Below are 10,891 nucleotides of genomic sequence, written 5' to 3' on the forward strand. Positions count from 1 at the left end.
TCCCCATAGCAGTTTGTCACAACTTTGGTGGTTTATGGCCTTGGGTGGAATCCTTTAGTCTTTTCTTCCCTATAATGGGGGGTGGGGGTGAAATGGTGACTCACCCCCCTGCGGCGGCGATACCAGGGTCGCCTCTCAAAAGGGTGTCACTGGCCATACACCGAAAGGTTGTCAGTGAACTACCCTGCATGCAGGGATATGGGCTGGGCTGCCTGCGTACACTTACGTCTCGCAGTGCACCTCCATATCCCATTTACCCTGATGTTCCCCAGTTCCCCTGGCTGGGGGGCTGGGAGGAGTACATGTCCAAGGCCTAAGCCAAGATCTTCCTAAATTCAGAAGTTTAATAAAGTTGTGGCCTAATTTTAATTCCATAACGCATTGTCAAAGTCTTTATTCCTTTCTTATGATCCCTGGGGGCTGGGGCTGTCGCTGCCTGGTCACACAATACGGATCAATCGTAATCAAGCGTCTCCACCCCCATCGTTCTGCCCGGACACTGAGGTCCAGGGCTGAGGACCTTCTGGCGATTCCCTCACCGCGAGAAGCCAAGTTACAGGGAATCAGGCAGAGGGCCTTCTCGGTAGTGGCACCCGCCCTGTGGAACGCCGTCCCACCAGATGTCAAAGAGAAGAACAAATACCAGATTTTTAGAAGATATCTGAAGGCAGCACTGTTTAGGGAAGCTTTTAATGTTTAACAGACCACTGTATTTTAATACTTTGTTGGAAGCCGCCCAAGGTGGCTGAGGAGACCCAACCAGATGGGAGGGGTATAAATAATTATTATTATTATTATTATTATTATTATTATTATTATACATCAATCAACCCTGAAGCACGACCCCTCCTCCAAATAAAAATAATCTATAACACCATCAAACAAGTCAATCCATCTCTCACCCAAGGTGCACATGATCTCCCCCCACCTCTCACCTGGGGACACAGGTTTCACTAACTGGGCGCAGAGCTTCGGGTGTGCTGCGGGAGGCAGCACAGCTATGATGTAAAATGGAAGGCGAGAGGCAGGTGGCACTAAATTTTGGTGTCACACAGGGTGCCGCTGAAATCTGAGTCTCCAAGCTCCACCACTGAACTGACTCTCATCTTCTCTCCACCTATGCCTTCGTTCACCACATCTCAGAGACATAAGGAGGCCGTGCCTCAAATTCATATTACAAGCTCAGCCCCTCATTGGTTGCCTAATATCCCCTGACATTAGTTATCCCTGCCGACCAATGAGACATTGGGAGGCAGCAGCTCTTGGAGCCCTGAGCGCCATCATCATGCAAGCTGACAGTACTGTCCTGAGTAGTACCAAAGGCAAACCAAACCATCGCTACAGATTTTTAAATAGAACACGTTTTTCAAAGAGGACTTCCACAAGATGGTGACGTTTTGCAGTGCTGCTGAAGAACACAGAACACGGTGGGTATTACAGTGCAAAGGAAAGAGAGTGAACAAGTGAGCACTAGTCACTTAAAGAAATTTCAACAAACATAGAAATAGTTTTTTCCAAAAGAAGTGCGGGAGAGTCAGTGAAAATCATGGTCCCATCAAATTAAGTCTGTTGTTTTTTTAAATGAAAACTGAAGCTTTAAAAGAAATCATCAAGTAGTCCTTTAATAAAGGTGACACCTAATTTCTCCTTGAACAGAATTTCCAGTGCATTTTTCCTACCTGAGATGAATCCGAAAACTCTGAGGTAAATTTGATAATACAGAACCCATATAAAGGTCTGTTGCTTTCTGGTAAAATACCTGTAGAATTTTGAGGGACTTGGGGAGAATCCAATTTCGGCCTTCCACAAGCAGCTTGCGTAACAGCGTTCTGACCTGGGATGTTTACCACCACTTTATCACTAGTATAAAGATATAAGGAATGCTTCAATTCAGTTTCAGAAAGGGTTTGTGGATATGGAATTGTTTCAGCTCACCTTTGGCTGGCTCCATGTACTTATGTCTATCATTGTTACCCATCAGACTGTACACTCGCTGAAGGTTGCAGGTGAATAACTACATGAGAGTGCAGCTCAATTGTTGGTGTTCACAGACTGTACACTCATTTAATGTGGTGTGTGCAATGCCAGCGCCTGGCTATTTTGTGCCCCAGGAAAACTACTTACTACTTGCCCTCTCCCTGTCCCGCTGCCCAAACGCTCAATAATGCCTACACTGACTGGCAGCAACCACCAAATGAGTGCAGCTCAGAATTGTCTACACTGACCGGTAGCAACCACTGAACAATACGGCTCAGTACTGTCCACCCTGACTGGCAGCAACCACCAAATGAGTGCAGCAAAGTATGACTGAAACTGACTGGATGCTAAAAGCAGGAGAGTGAGAGACGAGGCTGTGCAGGCAGAGAACTCCCCAGGCACTGGGCTGCTCGATCCAAGGCAAAACCAAAAGGCTTAATCCAAAGGCTGCAAAAGATGATCGCCACATAGGATCCAGCGAGGAAGGGCAAGATCCAGCGAAGGGCGAGAGAGGAGCATTCCCTGGCCATGCTATAATTTAAATTTCCTGTGGCCATGCCCCCTACCAGCACTGATTGGACAGCGGGGTCACCCCGGGTGTGGCCCCACCCACCCAATGCTGTTGATGTGGCCAGGACGGCACAAGGGGGTGTCAATCTCCACCCCCACCCCCACCAGATCACTGCAGGAGCCCGGAGGCCTGGCTGCAACACTGCCCACCGGAAAAGGGGAGCAGACTTAATACTTGCCCCCCCCCCAAGTCCCACTGCCAAATTGCTAACATCAGTTTTCAAAAAACAGGCGTCTTGTAGGGAAAATGGCAAGCACAAAACTTGAAACTGCTCCGTTTATTTTAAATTGCAAGAATAAGTAATGCAACCATCTTTGATTATCTTTCTCAAATAGAAAAGAATTTTTTCCAGCACAAAATTCATTTTGAATAATCTGGTGAATTATGATGTTAAAATTTCAAGTCTCTTCAAAGTTTTGATTCCAGGCACATCCGAATTTCGCTACGTGTGCCATTTCCTTTGCAATTTTGGACACCAGTTCCTTTAAGTCAACTGCCGATGCTTTGGGCATGGTCAAATGATATCGCTGCCAAGCCAACTATTTATTTTATTATTTTCACTAGTCTCTTTTGCAACATTGTACGTTTTTATAGGTCTGAGCTTTGGGGTGTGGGCGGGACTGCGTTCAAAATATAAAAATAAAATTATCAGAAATTTATAAGATATAATCAAAATTAATCTGTATAACACTGTGCCCCTCAAACGTCTGTGCCCTAAGCGGCTGCCTAGTTGGGCTAATGATATTATTGACTCTGAACATGGGAACACGCCGGTCAAGGTGGCCTGATGAGAGGGTGCTTAAAGGGGACTCACAAAAGTATTGCTAATTCTGGAGTGGTGCTGGTTTAGACGTTCTTGCTTCGTTCCATATGAATTTCCCTTTATCTGTTCCTGTATTGTGTTGCTGACTTCCTTTTTTTCTTTTCTTTGTTACAAAAGTTCTTAATTCCTAGCACTCTGAATCACCTCCACAAACTAAGCCTTGTAGGTGACTTAGTCACCATGTGATCTGCTTATTATTAGAACACATTCAGTTCTCCAACACCCTAAAATCTCCCTCTCTCTCTGCATATATATATATATATATATATATATATATATATATATATATATTTCTCTGTATCCTAGCAGAAAAGTGGCACATGACCTCCTGTCCTCAAGAATACTTGGCACAAATCCCTGCATCTTCACTGAACTCTATTGTTCCAGAGGGGAATAATACCAGCATACAAAAGTCTTGCTGACACGTCTAACTTGAAACACAAAATGCCATTAATCAAACGGTTGAATCTATTTGGGGTGGGTGGCACAAAATCAAGGCAAACACAGGAGGTGATCTTCCTTGGACAACCTCAAGAAGAAAATGAGCGAAAGATACGTTTTAAGACTTTCATTTTCCTTTGCACAGATATAAAGAATCTTCCTTTCTACATATGTTGAAAGCTGCTTCATACCAGATCAGACTTTGTCAGCCGTGCCCCGTGTTAGGTATTCTGACCCACAGTGGCTGTTCTGCATCTCAGTTAGAGGTCTTATTACCTCTTAGCTGATTCTTTCAACAGGAGAGGCCATGGACTGAACCAGGAACTTTCTCCATGCAATACATGTGCACCACTAATGGGCTCCAGTCCTATCACTAGATCAGATGTAGGGAACCTTCAGACATTGCTGAACTACAACTCCCATCACCCCTGGCTGTTGAGCATGCTTGGTGGGGCTGATGGGAGTTGCAGTTCAGCATTAGAGGGACTGTGAGTAGGGATCAACTCAGGCAAGCAATGGGTTGGCAATTCCCTTCCTATGCTAGAGGAATTGGTGCATGCCTGAGGCAGAGATGTAGTGGTCTGGAGTCATGAGTAGGGTCAAAGTTCCATTGCCATTTCTGCAGCAGATTCCTTATCTCCAACATCCTACGGCTGGCCAATCAGCTTTTTAGCTACTGAGAAGTCTTCTCACCCTTTGCGCTGATTGAAGCCAATCAGAGTTGAAGGAGGTGAGTCAGCCACTGATGATTGGCTCCTAGGGTGTCTCTGGAGAATATGTAGGAAGAACACCGTATGCTTCAAAGCTGAGCATTTGAGAAGGCTGAAAATATGAGGTGGTCAGTTTTAAGAAATGGCATGCAAGTTCTGTTACTTACAATGGATCTACGAGGAAAACACAACTTAAGTCACTCAGAAAGAACACATTGGAGCACTCTAAATCAATTGCACATGGATGTGCATAGCAAATAGTGGATCTAACTGAAAGGCAATGCATGCAGAGATCTGCATTAATCATTGCAGTGCATCCAAAATTACTGTTATTGTAGAATTATAAAATTATTGTATAATTATAAAAGTATTGTATAATCTTTGAAGGGGGCATGGCTGTGGGGGGCGGTGACTATTGTGAAGGGACCCTGCACTTCTGAATTTGCCACTAAACTACTGACCTCGGGTAGGGCTTGAGGAGAGATTGCACCTGTGACAATATGCCCAATGCCACAATTTTAGAGCGGTGCACAAATGGCCCGTGTACAAATCTGATGCGTTATAGACATCGATGCTGCACCACCACCGCATTTTCCAGAAGTTAGCGGCAGCCTCTCGTTCACGTCAATTTGGCAAAAGGCCGCTGAGTTTGTGCACCAGTTAGCTGCCAGCAAGGCAGCCAGGTGCTCTGCTCACTGGCTTAATAACAATGGCCTGAAGTGAAAGCATTTTCCCAGCTTTGCCTTTTAGTTCAGCTGGCATAATGGTAAGACATTGTTTTCCTCAATTCATATCCCAATCCCTGAAGCTGCTTGCCAGTTCTAGGAAGTCATAAGGTGGTCTCGTGTTAGCTTCACTCTCCCCCTGCCCCTTGCCCCTGGGGAACTGTACGTCTGTCTCCAGCATCTGCCCTGTCTTCCTTTTGTGACCATCTTGAGGCACAGAACACAGGACAAGCAGATGTCAGAAACATCTTCTGTGTCAGCACATTACCTCTGTTGTGTCTTGAGCGGCCTTCCTCCTCCTTCAATGACCTCATGCTTCTTCTGCCCTTGCAGAACATTGGCCTGTTATATGCCTTAATCTCTTGCACAATCCTCAGTTCCTTTAATTTTTTGCCTTTGCTTTCCTTATCATTTTCATTGCACTGAACTTCCATTCCGTAATCTGTCCACTTTCTCCAATGACCATGGTGTTTTATACCGTGTGCGTCTTTCCACTACTGTTTGCTCCTCGTTTTCCATCCATGTCAGCTCCTACTATGCCTCTGCTTTCTCTAAGGCCTGAGATGAGCATAAGAATATAGGGACATAAGAAGACCCCATCTCATCCTGCACCCTGTTTTCATCGGGGCCAACCATGGGAAGCCCACAAGCAAGACCTGAGCACATGAGCACTGTCCCCTCGTGCACTTCCCAGCAACTGGAATTCAGAAGCATTCCTGCCTCTGACATTGGAGGAAGATGCTTTGCAACTGGAAACCTACTGGGAAGCTTGCAGTGTTATAAAGATGAATGTGAGAGCCTAAATTTTGTTTAGAGTAGGGTATGGTAGTTGGTAGCCAGCAGGCTTGATCTGATCCTCTTAAGATTGCCATATCCCACTCACCCATCCCACCAATTCACAATGCTCTCCTCACTCCTTTCTGGGCCATGCGCATGACACCTGGTATATATGCACTCCCCAAACAATGATAACCTATTTGTGAACAGTAATGCAGAGAAAGAAAGTCAGGCAGAAGAACATTCTGAGGGGCCACTACAGAGAAGGCCCTGCTTCATATGGAAACTAATCCAATCTCCAAATAGCTTAACAACTTCAGCAAGGCTCCAATAGCTGATCTCATACTGAGCAGGGGGAGTCTGATGGGGAGGAAAAACTCTCCTTGAGATAAATATTTTCCTTCTTTTGGCATTCATCCTGGGGAAAGGATTATCCATTGAAACAGATAATAAATTCCTCTCATTCTTGTGCAATGTGCCTTTAAATGTTTGTCTTAAATGTCCCTCTGATTTCCGAGCATTTTTTCCTTCTTTCCATTTGAGAAACCCCTGGGATCTGTGTGTGCATAACTGTGCCCTAAAATTGCTGCCTTGGCCACTGACCACAATCTATCCCCTCTTTAGCGGCTCCTGGGTGCAGATGCAAGCCATCTCTTAAACTGCCACTGTTCTTTTGCTTTCAGTACCGTCCAAGGCTGGGCGAATCACAGAAATCCATAAAAAGGCTGCTACAAAGCACCTAATTTTGCTCTATTATTCCTAAGGGACACATTTCTTCTGGGCACATCTGGTGATCACATTATTATGCCCTGAAGCATGAGGACTCATCTTCCCTCCCATGCTGGTTCTGCACATCCATAACCAGAGATGTCTTAAAACAGACAAGACCCTCCGCGCTTGGAGGGCACCAGGTTGGTGGAAGTTGCCTTAAAGAATCACTTCCCTGCATCACCCAAAAGGACTGGCATGCACCATAGACAGTTAACATTTTATTTCTGAGGCCCGTGAACGGAGTGGCTGGAAAAACAAAAGGAACACCTGGGAATACATATCTGACAACATTTTACAGATAAAAAGCCCCTATTTTCACCCTATCCCTTATGCATTGCTGAAAGATCTTTTTCTCCAACTGCATGTTGTATTTATTTTCTCTTCAACAACCTAAACAGCCAGAGGTGCTGACTTCAGCCCCAGCCTGTGTGTGCCACATGATGTCATGATGTCATGACACCCGCACACCCATGCCACCACTGCTCTCTGGCGCCACTTTCACAGTGGCGATGGGGGTCGTGTGGCACAGCGTGGGTGCACGTCTGCGGCATCGGCAGGCCCCAACAGAGGTCCCACAATGGAGGCAGAGGCCCTGGACCAGTTGCCACCACAGCACCAGAGAGCTGGAGGTAAGGCAGCAGGCAGCGGTGGGTGGAGGCCGGGTACGCGCAGTGAAAATTTTGTTGGTGCCCAGGCTCCCAGGGCCCCCAGGAGTTGTCGCCCATGTAAACAGCATGGTAACCTTGTGCCAGCAACTGCCTCTCAGCCTAACAGAGTTATTGTGGGAGAGAAGTGCATATTGCGTTATGGCAGAAGCAGTTCCCTGCCCCAAGGAGCTGACAATCTAAACAGTGAGGAAGTAAGAGGGGGCCTGGGATAGGGTTGCTGTATTTCAGACAGTGAAAATCCGGACAGAAAAGTTGCTGAGCTTTGAGCTATTTTTATGGGGAAACGACAAAAACAGTGCTGCCAACATAGGCTGCCATACATCCGGATTTCCCCAGACATTAGACCAATTTCCACCCAGACACTGCTGCCAACTGCAGTATTCCAAATAAGTCCAGGAAAATCCAGACATATGGCAACCCGAACCTGGGATAAACACGATAAAACTATGAAGATCAAGGCAAATGTGGGGAGAAACATGAGCAAATCTAGTTTGACATGTTTGGAATTTTTCAAAGATCAGTTCAAGGTGTAAAATGTTGTCCTTCTCTTTACTCATTTTTGTGGGTCCCATTTTCTACCTTACACCCAGTTTCCTCTCCGCAAAAAGACCAGCTCTTCTCCCTGCTATGCTAACAAATGTCAAAATCCCCCCTTTCAGTTTCATCAGCAAAGAATGTGTTGAGATCACGCTGTTCCGTAACAAGGACTGCAGACAGGGATTTAAACGCTGTATACTCTCCATTCATCTTCAATATCATTACAACTTGTTTAAAGCATTTCCGTCCATTCAGTGAGAAAAGCCCGGGAGGCAGCAGGGGCTGTAGCAGGCTTCAGGCTGCTAAATGTTTCGCTTGAGAGACGGTATCATAAAAGCTGAAGGGTCTGATTTCTGAAAACAGTTTAGGTTTGTTGTGGAAGCGTTTGCGATGAGCAGACTGGAGGAAACAGAATGCTCAGGCACCTGTGCACCTGCCTGTACGGGCCCTCTCAAAGAGGAAGTGATGTCATTAAGGTCGCGCCAGAGTAACAATGAGGAGAAACTGATGAAGAGCTGTTTCATAGCCTTTCTCTAATCCTGATGTCCTGTCTGTGTCTAGAGGGCAAGTATAAAACATGTTTTTCCAAGTTGCAGAAGGAAGTATAAGCGATTAGTACTCACCAGACAACTCGCATAGAAGATTAATCAGGCATGAAGCTTGTTCTGAAGTGAAAAGTCTTCATGGTTTTTTTAGTGGGGGGGGGGAGAGATAGAACATTTCCCACACGTAGAGAAATTTAGCATAATCAGGAGCATAGTGGGAGGTGTGAAAGTATGTGAAACCTGCATGTGTAAGAAAGGAAATATTTTAGAAACTTCACTTTTGTGTCATATAATCATAGAATTTTAGTGTTGGAACTCCAGTGGTGATCTATTCCAGCCCCCTGCAATACAGGAATCTCAGCTAAAGCATCCATGACAGATGTCCTTCCAACCTCTGCTTAAAAACCTCCATTCTACTGTCAAACAGCTCTGACTGTCAGAAAGTTCTTCCTGATGTTTAGTTGGAATCTTATTTATTGTAACTTGAAGCCATTGGTTTGAGTTCTACCCTCCAGAGCAAGAGAGAACTTTTTCGTGGTTACATTGAGAGAAACGAGGGGGAAATTATTTCACTTTGGTTCAGCTTTGTTATCAAAGTTGCAAAGTGGCCTTCCTCATTCACCCAAGATGGTTTCCAAGACAGTACAATCACATCTTGTGGGAGGATTACATTCTGAAGATAGTGTGTATATGCAAAAAATGTGTATACTCAAACCTCCACCTTGAACCATCCCCGCTCAGGCATCCTTACTATTCTGGAGCTCTGCACCGAGTAGGCCTTGCCCCCCAAGCAAAGCTTTGCTTACCAGGCTCTAGGATGCTCTCGTGAGATCTCTCGGGGCCATCCAAGTTCTTGCGAGATCTCTTGAGAGCACAGTAAGCAAGGTAGAGAGCTCTTTCTGTGCTAGGAAATCCCTGTGCAAAAATAGTTTTTAAGCTCTCTGCCTTCCATGCATTTAATTTGTGTGATTTCAAGCTACTGGACTTCAACCGCCTAAGGTTGAAATCACACATGTGTGTAAGTTGTGATCGTACTGTACTCATAAAAACACAAGATGAGCCAATGGCCCATCTAGATAGATGATGATAGATAGATAGATGATAGATAGATATCAGAGCCCATTTGATCCCACCCTGCTAGAATATAAACAGAAAATTAAGGTCACAAGATCAGGGTGAATGAAAATCTTGCATCGGGGAGAGTGTCCAGAGGGCTGGTGCCACTGCAGAGAAGTCCCACTTCCATTTCGTCACTAGATGACAATCTGCAAGTAGTTACTGAGAGATAAGAGGACCTGTCCCCTTATCCCCTGACTGCTCTACAATATATCTGTTTTTTATATATTTGATATATTTGATGTACAAAGCTTTTTGAAACTATGCATGACAGCTTTAAAGCACATTCTAAGCACATTCTTTCCCTCAAAGAATTCTAGGCACTCACAGTTACAGTTCCCAGAAATCCTGAACAAACTACAGTGCCCAGAATTCCTTGAGGGGAAAATGTGTTTTGAACGTGCTATAAATGTATAGTGTGTACATAGTATATAGTTAGTGTCTTCTGGATCTTTTCTGTCCACCTGCTTATTGGCATTTTCAAAGAACTCTAAAAGGTTAGAGCTCTCCTTTGCAGTTCTTCTTCAGCAAGATGTCTTCTTTTATATGCTTGGCAATTTTATTTTTATTATAGCTTTCCATCAGTTATCTTGGAACATACATTAAGCTAACGAGTCTGTAACTACCCAGATCCCTGCTGCCAGATCCCTTTTTTTAAAAAAACTGCTGTTAGATCTCTTCTCAGTTATGGCCGCTGATCATAGTGATATGTTACATGTTAGAAGATTTCATCACCATTTTAAATGAATATTTTATATCTCAAGTTAAACAGCTTAGGAGTTATTTGTTGATTAAGTAGTAAATAAACTTGTAAAATAAATATATAAAAGGACTTCAATTTCTTTAAGAACTCCCAGGTGGCTACTGTATGGAGCTGGTGGGTTGTACATTTTTTTATTTATCAAGAAGGCCTATTTGTCACCACTATTTCTCTCAGCTCTTCAAACTCATCTCCTAAAAATGTCAGTTCAGGCATGGATCACTCCCCTACATATTCTGCAGTGAAGACAGACATAGCCATGTGTGTGGCTGATGAAGCATCTCAGCCCCAGTGCCTGTCATGACTCTTGAACCCACCCCTTGCATTAGCCTAAGGAAAACAAAGATGTAGAGAAAATACAGACCACACCTCTGTGGGGGCTCCCAGCACCTCTGTAGGCCTCACCTTCCTTAGACGTAACTCTCCCACCTTCCTTAGACATGGAGGTGAATTCTCCCCATCACTTCCAC

This window comes from Podarcis filfolensis (assembly GCF_964270895.1).
Source record: "Podarcis filfolensis genome assembly, chromosome: 3".
Classification (NCBI taxonomy): Eukaryota; Metazoa; Chordata; class Lepidosauria; order Squamata; family Lacertidae; genus Podarcis; species Podarcis filfolensis.